This window comes from Dermacentor silvarum, chromosome 4 (assembly GCF_013339745.2).
Source record: "Dermacentor silvarum isolate Dsil-2018 chromosome 4, BIME_Dsil_1.4, whole genome shotgun sequence".
Classification (NCBI taxonomy): Eukaryota; Metazoa; Arthropoda; class Arachnida; order Ixodida; family Ixodidae; genus Dermacentor; species Dermacentor silvarum.
In genome coordinates this window covers 93,554,668-93,570,506 of record NC_051157.2, presented here as the reverse complement: position 1 = coordinate 93,570,506, position 15,839 = coordinate 93,554,668, and positions in this window count along the sequence as shown.

The following is a 15,839-nucleotide window of genomic DNA, read 5'->3' as shown; positions in this document are numbered from 1 at the left end:
ACGGAGTATCGCCTACTTCTGTTTGCGCTCCAATCCACACTACTATATCTTTCTATCTCTTAAAGTTACGCTTATCATTTCTCGTTGCATATCTCATTTTGTTGTTAAATTCTTAACATTGCTTGTTAACCTTCCAGTTTTTGCCTTATATGTTAGTAGAGCAAACATTAAATATTGTACACTTTTATTTATGAAATAGCGGTAAGCTGCTAGTCATGACTTTGTAAAGCCAGCCGCATGCGCTTTAATGATTTTTTGTTTTTACATAAACGTCTTTGTCATGATATGGGTTCCCTATGATTAATTGGCCTACACAAACATACTCTTGCATGGATTCTAGAGAAGGACTGCCCATCACTGGTTCTCGTTATCTTGCTTTTCTTTTGTTTACTTTTGTCGTCCGCAAAATACTCTTCTGATCTACGCTCACACTTCATTGGCTGAGGTCCTCATGCGTTCTTTAAAAGTCATCACCAGCGTTTTTGAACACGACAATGTCAACTGCAAACTAAAGGTATGTGATATGCTCCCCGTTGAACCTCACCAGTAGTCCTTCCCAGTCTAACAGTTGCAGTATTACTTAGCACGCAGTGAATAGCATAGAGGAGATTGTGTCTCCTGGCCTGATGTAAGTCGTATTCGGCATTTCCCGGCTTTTCTTGTACAAAATTAAGGTATATAACTAGAAATTGTACAAATGTTTTGTTAAAACATTTACGTTTCTCAACCCTTTGACAAGACAATACTTCTATTACTGTTGGTATCTCAGCTCAATCGAACGGACAAACGTTACGTAGGAAAGCCACATACGGTTAGAATATTCTACCTTAAAACTGAAAGTCATTGGTGAGATCCCAAGTCTGATCACAGCATCACAAACACCATCAGCTGAGTGTCATTGAATGATCGGTACATTGTCTCTCGCCAATAAAGAAGACGTTTTGCTTCGACAACTGAAAAGCTAATCTCATAACCATGATGCCGTAAAGGCAACGATGATGTGGCTGCGCTGTTTCTCATGACACACAACTCAAGCATCACAACCGTGGCAGGCATGGTGGCACGCTACTGGGGAGCTGCATACTACATACTGTTTCACCTTATACGTGTGAAAGATGAAAATGCCCACCAGGCTTGAATAGCCGAATAAAAATTCTGCCAAAGAATGCGCTGAATATAGGTCACCGCGCCGATCGACGAAATTTTCGAACGCGCCAATAGAGACACCCTTTGTGCTCCAAAAAATACCGACCACCCTTGTATTGCGAAGCACGTCTGTCGATTTGAACACAAACATTTCTCGGATGTAGCTCAATGGGAGAAGAAAGAGCGGGCACGACATCCTATTTTCTCTTCTGTCGCATTCTTCCCTCACAGTCGTCATGGCGTTGCTGTGTGACCATTAAAGACACACTGATGGAAATACGTCCTCCCCGTGGTCGCTGCAGCAGAACCGCTTTTGCGCTTTATTTCATTTTCGTCATTTCGCCACCAGATTCATCATTTCTCGCGAAACCGCCGCAGTGCAATCGCTTCGAACTCGCTACGCATGAAAGATCCCCCTTTCGCGGCCGCTAGCACCCCAGTACTATTGCTTTTGAACTTGGCACGTTGCTTATCTGCCACAAAGGATGGGATGAAGAAGAAGAATGTTCAGAAGAAGAAGGTAAGGAGGACAAGGAGTAGAGGAGAAATGTGGGCTCTCAAAAACGCCTGAATGGAACTGCACGGGCGGCTGCTTGTGAAAAATTTTCTATTGGCTTTTACTTCTTTGTTTCTTATTATTTGTTTTCAATGTATCTCCGCTTCTCGGCCGATACGTCCTAGTGAGCATGCGTATTAGTATGGAAAAACAATCATCCTCAACAAGCGGCGATCACCGAAAAGAGCTAGTGGGCGTTCGTACAATATGTGCCGCCCACATGTCCGCCAATTGCCAGTTGTGGGTATGTGCCACAATATTATAATCATCATTCATCCGAATCAAAACGTGATGGTCATCTGAAAGAGCTAGTTGGTGTTGCCAGGAGAGACGTATACGTGCAATTGTGTCCTTATGTTTTGGGTACATTAAACAAGCGACATGAAGCCACAATTTAACATGGTTCGTTCTATAGGCTGCAGATACGCCTTTTTATTTTAGGATGTGCTACAAAAAACTCTTCAAAAAGACTTTGATCTAAATCCTCATTACGTACGATGTCTGGTGCCAACTAGTTATGACGATGTACGCTTTCATATGTTCGTACTCAATGGAGTGCGCAGTCTGTGGAAAATACACATGTTGGATCGTAAATGTCGTACCTATAATTTTATCAGCAACTCATTTCATTCATGTGATCATCCAACTGAAAGATCTACACGAAGAAATCAAATTCCATCCAGATTTGTATTCTGTATTTGTAAGGTGCTTATCCTTAACCATGTTATTTTTTTTTTGTGAAGATCGACCGTGACCTGAGCAGCATGTTTCAACAATGAAATGGAGCTCTATAGTGCTGTGTGAATGTGTCTTCGCTCCGTGCAACTGGTAGAATTCATTGCTCTTGTGTATGTTTATGTTTCTCACAAAAATGAAGTGTGCCTGAAATATATAACACAAAAAAGAAAGCTTGTACTATATATATATATATATATATATATATAGGCCGCGCAAAGCTCAAGAGACAGCAGCTGGCCGAACGATTGCTTCTCTTGGTTGTAGGTAGGTTGAACCTGGGTATGTCGAGGTTTAAACTTGGTTGTAGCTAGGCCTATTCTCGTGTAGCTAGGTTGAACTCGGTAGTAGCTAGGTTCGGACTGCTTGGCGTTGCAATGCCGACAACGCGTTCCAGCAGACCCGCTCCGTGAATGCGTCTCTCTCTCTCGGACTTACGGCCGTCACTGCGCGTTGCATAGCGCCGCTTCCAACACCGACACCGTGTTCCAATGCCGACACCGCGTTCCTCCGGGTTTCAATGCCGACAACGCGTTCCAGCAGACCCGCTGCATGAATACGTCTCTCTCTCTCCCGCTCTCATTTTCTTTATTTTCCCGAGCATAGCACGCAAAACTTCTTGTTCACCTCGCAGAGCATTGGCACGAGTGCGTGCGAACGCGCCAGCTGTGGACGAAGACGACGACGCTCGAACGCAATCATATGGTTCGCATAAATGCATGTTCTGCAAGCGTGGCTGTAATAAGGAGTTACTTTCGCGAATCTGTAAGCAGAATGGTTCAAGTCCGTAAACTTCAAGAACCGGAACCAGGCTGGCTTCCTAGGTTAGAAGGGCTGATGTACATGCCCGAGTTTTCATTGTTTCCCTTTTCAGCCCTTGATGGGCTGGTATGATTGTGCACCGTATTTCTGTGTGAACTGCATAAAGCCGATAAAGAACGATCAAAGGCTGTATAGCCAAGTGGTTGCGGCGCTCGGCTTGGGATCGGGGGTACGCGGGTTCGAATCCCGCCTTGGTATGAAAGTTTATTTTCTTTATTGCTGATGACGATAGTTTCTTGATGCGAACCACAAGTTACGGCTGGCTTAAACAGCTTTGCTGTTATACCACTGATTTAAAATGACATTAGGCTGAACTGTACAAGAAGTTCCTCGACTGCGGAGCAAACATCTCTGGCGTTGAAAAATAGTTTAGACGCTCCAAGCCAAGCAGTACAAGCGCGCAACGCTAAACCTTGCCATCTCTATGAATGGTCCGGCATTTGGGTTAAGCTTTATATATTTTTTCCAGTCATCTCACCTTAAATAGTCTTAACCAACTTACCGACCTTTCTAGTAAGCTGCCCTTGGTGAAATATATTCATGAAGCGCCGCATCTTACTACAGATTGCGCTTCAAAACTTCCCAGCCTTATTGCAGGTACTTTTGAAAGCCACGAATTCAAGCTTTACACGCTTTTCATGCTAGAGTACCAATGCTAAATGGCTTGCTTAAAAAAGTGGGACTGGTTCCGTGAAACAGTCTTCTGCTATGCACACACACCGCAGCACTGTATCCAAGTTCCCTCGCGTTGCGATTTCGTCTTATGATCCACAATTGCACCATTGCTTTTCTTACGCTTTCATTTTCATCCGCCGGAAGTGACCGGTCGGTGTTATGGCATAACACCCTTCGTTACCGCCGCTACACTTCCGAGTTCCATTCTCGCAGCTCCTCAAACGGATGTCAATCTTTTTCATGCCACACCACCACAAAAGTTCTGGCAATTTCTTTCGAAAAGTAAGAAGTCGATCGACCGCATTGTACAGGATGACGTTGTCATCGTTGATAAACGAGACATTGCTGAAAAGTTCAATGCCTATTTTTACGGTGTCTTTTCCAACCTTGCTGAACCCTTACACCAGAATCATGTCAGTTATGACGAAACAAATCTTGCATCATTATCCGGTGTTATATCAATGTTACTAAACCTTAAGGCAAAAGCATCGCCTGGCCCTGACAATATATTCAATCTTTTCCTTCGCCGATATGCTGAGATGCTCGCTCCATATCTAGTAGTTATTTTTAACAAATCATTGACGACAGCTATCATTCCTGAGGACTGGAGGACGGCAAGAATTGTACCAGTGTTAAAGAAGGGCGACTCTGCATTGCTAACGAATTATAGACCGATATCTTTAACCGCGTCTTGCTGTAAGCTCCTTGAACATATTATCGCAACTTATATTACGAAATTTCTTAATGAGTACTGTCTCCATTTCAGCATGGTTTTAGGAAAGGTCTTTCCACAACAACTCAACTAACCACAGTCATACATAATTTTGCCTCTATTCTAAATAAATCAGGCCAGGTAGACGTAATATTTTTAGATTTTAGGAAGGCTTTTGATCTTGTTTGCCACACAAAACTAATTTTAAAGTTAAAAACCATAGGACTACCAGCGTTCATCGTTGCTTGGGTTTCCGCATACCTTGCAAACCGCACACAGTTTGTAAGTATTGACAATAATTTTTCACGACATTTGCCTGTTAGCTCAGGAGTCCCACAAGGAAGCGCACTAGGCCCGCTTTTGTTTCTCATATACATCAACGACATTGTCCAGGTCATAAATGAACCAGTTCAGATTAGACTTTTTGCAGATGATTGCTTGCTTTTTAATGAAATTAAATCTCCGGATGATCAAGCCTTGCTGAATACTAACCTGCAAAACATACATACATGGTGTCATCAGTGGGAAATGCAACTTAACGCTGACAAAACGGTTTTCATGAATATGAGTAGAAAAAAAACATTTTACTTTCTTCGTATAGTCTCCCTTCACAACAGCTAACGAAGGTCCCTCACTACAAATACCTCGGCGTCACAATAACTAGTACACTCAGTTGGAATACCCATATTTCGAACATTTGCACATCCGCCTTCCGTAAACTATGCTTTTTGCGACATAAGTTAAAACACACACCACCTGATGTCAAACTACTCGCATATTCATCCTTTATAAGACCCAAACTCGAATACGCATCCATTGTCTGGGACCCTCATACGAAAAAGAATGTTGAAGTATTGGAGATGATCCAACGAAAATCAGTTAGATTTATTTATTCTAAATACCGCCATACTGACTCTCCGACTCAACTAATGAATCTTTATGGCATAAAATCATTGCAATTACGAAGAAAAATTGACAGAATAAAATTTCTCTTTCATTTGAAGAATCGTCAATTTCTACTCCCCCCTGAGCCATACGTGACATCCCTGGTGTCACGAACTACAAGGCATCGACATGAGGAATCACTAACCCCATACAGCACCAAAACTAACCTATTCAAGTTTTCATTTTTCCCGCGCACAATTAACGAGTGGAACTCGCTGCCAATATCATCAGTGCAAAGTATAAAAATAATTGAAAGTCTTCAGGATTGATGTTGATTATTTCACTTATACTCCTTTTTGCGTGAATATTGAGATATTCAAGGTATTATTACTTTCGTGCTTTCCTGTACAAATTAAACACTGTATGAACTACACTGTATGTAAATGTGACTATGTATTGCCTTCACGTGTACACTTTTGCCCCTCCTGCTAGGGCCCAAGTCGGGCCTGCAGTATTTTGTAAATAAATAAATAAATAAATAAATAAATAAATAAATAAATAAATAAATAAATAAATAATTCGGAGTAAGAAGCAACAACAAAAAGAATGAAACAATGGTCAGTCATCTGGAACAGGCTGCAAGGTTCAGGGGCACGGGTGCGTCCCCTAAAGTGTCTTTCCTCGGCATCAAGCTGCGCCGGTTTGCAGAGCTTAGTGCGAGATATTGCCGACTATTCTAGTAGCTTTTTACTTTCTGTCTTTGCATCTGCTCTTGCATTTGCATCTGCTTTCCTTCGCACTTCCGACTACATCTCCCTTTGCGAATGCGTCGTATTCTGCAAATTTCTCCGCCCTTTCCTATACCTACTGCTTTTACCTTTTGAAACTTAGCTCCCTTCAACGTGTATCCGGACACTGACATTCAGGCCTAGCCCACCTTTAAAACGTTCAGTTTATATACGAATACTTTCTTCTCATCTGAGTGAGGGCGATTCTACTGCCTATTATTATATGCCAGTTCTACTGCGATACACCTACGCTCAATTCCCTTTCACTGTCTGCAGTTCCTAGTTGGCCACGTGAAAAAAAAATTCACACAATAAATTACTGCTATATTACTTTTCTTAAACCACCAGAAATATTGGTGAGGCCAACGGCATTCGTGAGGCCAAATGGGTTCCTTGATCTCACTAAACATATCTCGAATATTACGCTAAAAAAATTCAAGCGAAAGATGGAAGGGAGTACTGTGGTAAAATGATAAACTATGCGAACTCGCAGGATGGAATTGCTAGCCACAAATTATTAAAACGATAATGGTGGTGCATAAAATAGGTTACTAAAGAAACTTCGAAGATAGAAGACAGACGATTGCCTAACGACGGGACACCTACTTCGACACACAAGGGCAGGTTATACGGTAGGACGGCATACATCGCGGCAATATTTTTATCTTTCTCATCAGTACTCAGCTGCGTAACCACAAAAGGCGAAGGCACCACGATTTATAGTGCGGAGTATGAAGTGTTTGTTTTCCGGGACAAACAGAATGCTCACAAAATGTACAACATCGAAAATGCAGCGCACTCAAGTTATCACCTGTGCGTAAGTGCCCGCAGAGAAGGTTGTGCTTTGAGAGTTTTTGTAAAGACAGCAGATTCGAAAGTATTTATTATGACTTTCGGGAGGCTTCTAGGGCCCGTTTTAAACGATTGCAATACCCTCATTCATTCTGAATGCTAACACCGAAGTAACGTGTGATCTTATTGCAAATAAATATAGAGAGATGCAGAAAGAGATCTAAGCAAAACATAATAATTTAAAACAACATGCTGTGCTACAAAAAAACGACCATAGGAGGCTAGCGGAAGAGGTGCGGACGAACAGCCTTTGATCTCCTACTTCTTGTCCAAGGACAGCGGCTGCAAATGTCTGCCTAAATAACGCACGATCGCAGACGCCGTTGGGCAAGGAGTGTGTCGTACGTATCTTTGTCTACTGCAACACCTCTAGCCATTGCAAACAAAATTATGTTTGCCTTCCCGCTGTGTGTGATCCATTCTGCAAGACCTCTACAGGAGAGTATTTATGGCTAGTGCCTTTGAAACCTGCCTTACTCACCTGGGCAGCCTGTGAAAAAGACCGTTCCTGCTTGCTTTTTTTACCTATGGTACAAGTAACAAAGTAAACCGCCAGAATGGAAACATACAGAGCAAAAAACACAGCCGTACAAAAAGAAGAAGGGAGAAAAAAGGAAATGAGGATGGTAGCTAGTGTCAAGTGACATAAATTAAGATGTCCTGGATATGAGACAGTGTCACGGCGCGCAGCAGTTTGTGTTCATCTTTGTTGCTATCGTTAAGGGGTACCCTGGCAGCATGAATGTACAGAGTGGCAGCAGATGTGCTTTGCAGATGTCGATGCCACTTGAACAATACTTTCTGTCATTTTCCGACATCTATATTTGAAATGAGTCATAAGAACGCATAGGTTGGCAGGCATATGCCTTTTCGATGAAGAGGTATAGTCGTCTCCGAATAACACTACAACGCAACGGTTGCTGCGACCGCGCTGCGTGGGTACTGATCAGATGGACTTGCTCTTACTATTTTTTCTACATGTCACATGTCTTAAACCTTGTTTAATTAAAGAGAGATTTATTGACTAAATGAATTGCTGGCCAGCCTGACTCATTGACTGGTTGCGTTCAACGACTCAACGAACTACATTCGCTTTGAAACTAGGCGACGCACCAGTTTTCGTTTTTATACACAAATTTTACAATTTTCAGCGGCAGCTAGCATTACTCTTATCCTTGAACTGAATCCGCCTTTTTCTCGGAGCGATGGCTCCTACGACATATGCCAGTGGAAAAGTTGCGAAATATTTTGGAAGGGTCCACGCGCACGCCCTGATGTCGTGGTTCATGGCAGGGTTCGAGCGATTCAAGATGCGCGCAGATGGGTACTGTTAAGCGACAATCCCGGATGCAACTTTGAAGCTCGGCCCACAACTCCATGTCACTTCTGTGCGAACAACATACGCAACGTGTACGGTTGAATCTCCATGTTTGAAACCTGAAGCTTTGTTGACTTTATCCGGACTACAACATGAACTATGTCGTAGCCGTATTTCATTGACGGATAGAAAATATAGGTTAAAACATCCCTACTTTGCTCTGGGGGAGACTTTAACAAACATCATGTTGCCGGCGAAGCCGTTTTGAAGCGTCCGCCCTTTTTTGCTGGTGATGACAATGTATCTCTGAGTTCGAGTACTCGTTTGAGGTGTGGTAGCTCTAGGCCGATACGACACTGACAAGATGCCGACGCCAACGACCGGTCAGGAGATTGCCTGTATCGTTAAGGGGGGATGCTTGGGTATAGCGACAAAAAATGCATTTTTAGGTTTTAGCAGCAAAAAATAGTACAATGCCCGAGGAGCGAGTCAGTGCAACGGTAACTGTGAACGAGCGCTCCAAGCTTTTACATGTTATTTGCTTTGGGTGCTGCATTTCTGTGTTATATCGCATAAGTGTACTTTTTAGGGAAATTTTGCGATTGGGTGGCGTTACTGTACCGTATTGCATGATCGCTGCTACTTCTTTGGTGTTCTGTGCAATTTTGTCCACGTGTGGCGTTTTTTTGTTTGTGGATTATTCTAGTACGTTGTTGTACCGCAACATGCCAAGAAGTAATGGAAGATGAAGCGGAAGATGAAGTGGAAGATGAAGAGAAAGCCTCAACGTAATCAGCACGTGGAGAAAAATACCGGTAACAACAAGAGCAGCAACAACGATGTACGTGGTAGCGAGTGCTTTTTATGAAGTTCTCCGTGTGACAGTTTCAACGTCAACGGAGCAAAGACATCGGGGTTCCGTTTTATTGAGATTTTTTCAATTATGAGCTGTGTGCAAGAAATACAAGAAAGTTGAGCACTACTTTGAAGAAGGCGGGGATTTGAAGAGTGCTAGCACCTACATAAAATCGTGTATTTCCCGAAATGACATTTTTATTTTTTTACGAATTTGACGCACCTTTTCTAAAAATGTACTCATCCGATCACCATGAAACTATTGCGGGGTATAGTTCATTGTGTTGCCAACAACAGGAACATCGAATATTATTCTAATATTATTATCAAATAAACAAAAAAACTATATCTCCAGGTTCATCCCTGATTAGACATAACCAGTATAGAAATTTTTTTCTTGAGTGTTTCACGCACATATAAATTAAAAAAAATTAGGTTAGATTTGAAGAGAGCCATATATGAAATATAGCTGTGAATTTTGGTGGTTATCCTGTTACTCATTACTGAGAAAAGGTACATCAAAACAAAGAACTCTAGCCAAAATTCGATACTTACCAAAATTGCTCAAACTGTTTTCAGAGAACAACACTTGACCATTAGGATAAAACGAATCCCCTTCAATCATGAAAATATTCATTTTGCTTTATTCAGTAGTTTTTATAATAAAACGCTTAAACAGAAGTGATATAATTACCCTACCATCCCTCCTTAAGAGACAATTTTATACTACTACGCCGACAACAACGTATCGACCGCGAGCCATTGCAGTGTGACAAGCTGTCCTGTCGATAACGCCGACAGAAAGAAAGCACTACTGACCGTCATTTGGCTGGTCCCCATGCGATCGGCCGCTGAGCGAACCAACAATGCGATGATAGCCACAACACCTTTGTTTCATTATGTAGTTTACAACACTTTATAATGGTATTATTGTAAGCGTTTATATTATAATGCTATATAGGACGCACAAACGGGAGCTATAGGAAGAAGTTAACGAAAAGCGAGAGCCAGCTACCAAAACTGTTAATGTACAATCCTTCTAGGAAATTCCTTCCACGACGCTCCGGTGGAACAAATTGTTTCAGTTGCATCCAGTTGTATAAATTGACGCGAGCTATAGGTACCAGGTTTGCTACCAACCACGGCTATAGATATGTATGGTCCACCCGCTAATCCGTGAACGGTAGGAAGTTTCTGAAGAAGCTAGAACTATCTAATGTGACCTTGGAGCGGGACACGCTTACTACTAACTCCGTAACATACGTGCACTGGGATTCGTGCTAGTAATCTTGAGCCAAATAAATGTTTCCTTCTTCTTCTTCCTCTTTGGTGAGCGGTGCCGTCCGTGCACGTGTTTCGGAGGTGGTGGTGGTGAAACTTTATTTCGGAGGTCCCTGCAACTATAATACTATGGCCGACGAGGACCACGCTGTATGCGTCCCAAATACCTTCTTAAGAAGAATTAAATATGGTGTCCGCGATGGCAACCTGCTGCTGCCAGAGTAAATGCGTTCACAGCTGGTGTTATCGGTCCTTTTTTGTTTCTTTTTTCCGTCTATGTCAAGCCATTAAAGTTTTCAGTTCGTCGACTTCTTTTATATTTGTACTTTTACTCGCTGCTTTATTATTCACCACGGAACACAGCTGTTAAGCTGTACGACGTGCTAATGCAGCTACAACGGCATACGTGGCATTATCTATGTGTCAGTCAGGGATTTTCAACAACAACAACAACAAAAATTCGCCTGGTTTATTCAGCAGCACCGGAGAAGACCTTTTACCAAATGCAGTGTGACAGAGTTCTTGTCCAAATGACAAATGCTCTAGCTTTGACTGTAGTTCGTTTTACAACCCTTGGAGTCAGAAGACGAAACTGGAAATGGGGAGCTGCCCTTTCCACAATATGGCGAAGTTCTAACGAGATAGCATTAAGGCCCCCGTGTAGCAGAAAATCCGGTGTCAGTGTCGGTATCGGAGGCGTTGTCCAGCGAAGAAAATCATCCCGAACCACGCTGACCACGCAGGCCCTCCGCGTGGCGCAGAGGTGCTGGTGAACTAATGGAATTTCTCAAAGTAAAATGCGACAGAAAAATCGTTAAGTAGACGTAACCCCACAACCTACAGACTTGATCGCGTCGGATTGCAATTTGAATATTCGAGAAAGCATAATTCTCTTACGCGGAAACTGAAACACATCCCCCTTTTCCAGCATTTCTACCACTCGTAAAGCGGCGTGCCGCGGTTTCTTCCGTGAATAAATATCATCCAGATGGCGCTCGCCTGCTCGGCAGCCTACAACAGCGTTGCATGTAGGCTGAGAAAAAGAAAGCTGCAGTAGCCGGCAGCCCGATAAGCAGCCAGGGATGTTTGAATGCTATCGCGTTCCACTCTTAAAAGCAAAGCAAAGCAAACAAGTACGCGAATGTATTCAACCTTAATCTAATTTGAATTTGTGGCACTTGAATAAATAGAAAGTTACAGTCTCAATATTTTTAACAGCCACATTTGTGTATCTGCAGTACCGTTCATAGTCAACGCTGAAACTTAAAACGCGAGCCGAAATTTTAAACCAGATAGCATTAGGAATTTGGCGCTGTGTGAAATATTATGTTCTCTTTATTAACGTTTTCATACTTAATGATTATTATTGTTCACGGATTCCTCTTTTAATTCCTGTATGAAGGCATTTCATGTCCCGAATTGCAGTTGAAAAGATGTTATTGGCTATATATGAAAAAGTACATTTCGTTTGGAGCATTTCTGTTGTTTGGGTGCATGAAGGCAGCAGCAATTCCAAAAGAGCGAGCCTTTGGGCTAGCCTAAGCACTACCAAATAATTCCCAGCATTTTCCGGAATTTATTTATTATTGATCGATTATAGGATTAGCTATTGATTGGCTATCGATTGGCTATCGCAAGGTATTGGCCGCGTACTTGGGCTAGGCTAAGCACTACTAAGTCATCCCCAGCATTTTCCGGAATTCTTGACTTTTGATCGATTATCGATTACCTATTGATTGGTTATCGCAAGGTATTGGCCGCGTACTTGGGATAGGCTAAGCACTACCAAGTCATCCCCAGCATTTTCCAGAATTCTTGATTTTTGATCGATTATCGATTACCTATTGATTGGCTATCACAAGGTATTGGCCACGTATTTGGGCTAGGCTAAGCACTACCAAGTCATCCCCAGCATTTTGCGGAATTTATTCATTATTAATCGATTATCGATGAGCTATTGATTGACTATGGATTGGCTATCGGAAGGTATTGGCCACGTATTTGGGCTAGGCTAAACACTACCAAGTCATCCCCAGCATTTCCCGAAATTTATTGATTATTGATCGATTATCGATTAGCTATTGGTTGGCTATCCCTATCGATGACTGTCTAAGCTTAAGTAGTCCCTACCATGCTTAGCGAGACTTATCCAGGCTTAGCTTTGCTAGTTCACAGGTGTATGTGCCATTGCGCTTGGACTCTTTCTGCACTGCTGCCAGGATCGGCCCACATTTTTGGATTCAGCAGACACATTACGCCCCGCCTAAACAGCTCCGCTGTTGAAATATGTAAATAGTGAAGCTAACGTTCTGCCCGACAAACATAGCTCACCCGTACCAATATCTGTGGATCCCACGCGCTCTGGGAACCAGAGTAAGTGAAACTTCCATTGGTGTTAAGAACGCTTTTCAAGCTTAAGGTATTATTTACAACTAAAGACCGCACGACCCACTTGGACACATTTTCGCCGGGAAACACCGTGCAGTGTTGCCAGGTTGGGCTATATATAGCCAAATTGGGCTGCAGGAAAAAAATTTTGGCGACGACTCGAACGAGTTGGCTATGTGGGTATATTTGGGCTACTGAAAATCTGCGACTTGGCTTAGTTTGAGCTAAAAGTGGCGCCCTAATCCACACTCGATTGGCTCTGATCGGGTAGAAGCAAATCTCGAAGGCTATGTTTTAGCTCGCTGAGCCGGCCGCTGTGCGTGCGCGAAATGACCCCCACTCCCCTTTCCTTCCCTCTCTGCGCCGTTGTCTGAGCCGGTAGCTTTGATCTTTGATGGACTTACACTTACATCCCGCTTGACCGTTATGCACCCGATCCCTGGGCATCGGGTTGAACCTGGGAGTAGTGGATTTTTCACAAGACACTGTACTAGCATGGTTATGCTCAGGAAGGGAGAGCAATAACATATAGGGTCGGAGCCATCGAGCGATCGTGCCGCACACATGAAAGACGGGAAGCACGGGTGGATGACACGCCCCAGTGCGTTCACTGCCATGTCTTAATTCTGGGTGCAGCTTTCGACCTACTCCATGTATCTCGCGCGAAGCTTTACTGCCATTTTCCTTCTCTTGCTAGATAAATTTTAAATGCGAAGCATTTCTTGGCGAACATTTGCCACTTTGACAGTATCTATCTATCTATATATCTATCTATCTATCTATCTATCTATCTATCTATCTATCTATCTATCTATCTGTCTGTCTAGCCGCCTACGTCTTAGTGCTCTCATGGTGGATTCGTTAACTTGGTATTTACCTAAATTGGCACACTATGACAACAGTGTATGACGAACATAAATGATAAGTCATGTCGTGAATATCATGACATGTGTGTCATACAGGTCATGAAACAACTGCCTACGTCTTGGTGCTCTCATGTTCGTTTCGTTAACTTGATAGCTACCAAAATGGCACAGTATGAGAACAGTGTGTGACTGAACATAAATGATAGGTCAGGACATGCATGTCATGACATGCATGTCAAGTAGGTCACAAAACAGCCGCCTAAAATTACAATGACTCAGCGAAAAAAACATTAACACTCAAAACCACTGAAATGGGTTCAGACGTGGGTACTAAGTGAACGCAACACTAAAGGACAATGCTAGAAGTCATAGTCATGAGCATGACTCAGGAAAAATGGCAATGACTCAGCGAAAAAAGAATAACACTAAAAAACCATTGAAATGGGTTCGGACGTGGGTACTAAGTGAAGGAAGCAATAAAGGATGGTGGTAGTAAGTCATAGTCATGAGCATGACTCAGCAAGAATGTCAATCACTCAGCGAAAAATGATTAACACTCAAGAACCACTCGAATGGGTTCTGACGTGCGTAATAAGTGAAGGAAACACTAAAGAATAATGGTAGAAGTCAGTCTTGAACATGACTGAACAAAAATGACAATGACGCTTCGAAAAAATATTAACACTCAAAAGCCACTGAAACGGGTTCGCACGTGGCTACTATAAGGAAACACTAAAGGATGGTGGTAGAAGTCATAGTCATGAGCATGACACAGCAAAAACGTCAATGACTGCGAAAAAAGATTAACACTTAAAAACCAACGGAATGGGTTCGGATGTGGTATTAAGTGAAGGAAAAGGCTAAAGGATGATGGTCGAAGTCATAGTCATGAGCATGACTAAGCTCTCGCCTTAAGGTCTTTAGGTGTAGCTAAGGGACTCCTGAGGACTCATGACATGAATGTCATGACTTGCGTGTCATGTAGGTCATGAAAGAGCCACCTACGTCTTAATTAGTGCTCTCATGGTCGCTTCGTTAACTTGGTAGACTCCCCGCATACCGCTTCGCATAACATCGATTCCCACAGGGCGTGAGATTTGCCGGCATTTTTGTTCGTGCTTACATTGGATTCATTTCGATAGGTTGGACGTAAGATCGGATCCTCCTCCGAGAGAATTCAAACAAGGGGAATGGGGCCAAGTATGCGAGAATGTATAAAAAAGAATGGGAGCAAGACCCCGAGCCAAAGGTGGGTTCTGGTGCTTTTACTTCTAGGTGGTTTGCCTCGTAAAGTGACGGATGCAGATACTCATTCTGCTAATATCGAAACTCGTTTTCCACGATGACATCAGTACACCACGTCACAAGAACTTCACCCACCGTGTTAGTTTAGTTTCGGAGGTGTCGCACTGCTGTCTCAAGGACGCGGGTTTGATTCCCGGCCACGGCCGCTGCATTTCGATCAAGGCGAAATGCAGGAACACCCGTGTACTTAGATTTAGGTGTACGTTAAAGAACCCGAGGTGGCCTAAATTAATCCGGAGTCCCCAACTGCGTCATGCCTCCCAATCATATCGTGGTTTTGGTGCGTAAAACACCAGCAATTATTAGACGGTTTTAGAATAGGGGCCTCAAACGTTTTGGGGCCCCAAAGAAATAGCGTCGATGCCACTGCGCATGCGCAAGACGCAAACTGTGTTTGGATTTTGCGTCGGGCACGCTATCTCATCAATATAGCGGGAGCCCCAAAAGCTGCCCCAAATGCTTTCGTCAACAAACATGGCGGTGCCCATCGAAGCGACGGCTCTAACCTAGCACCAAACGGGGCTTGATTCGTGGTAACGCGTGAAGTTCGTAAGCTAGGAGAAGTGATTGCGGTTATCGCTTTCTCTCAACTAACATGTGTAATGAAGATTGATTCATTAGACGCCGCTGATTCCGAATTCAATTGTCGATTTCA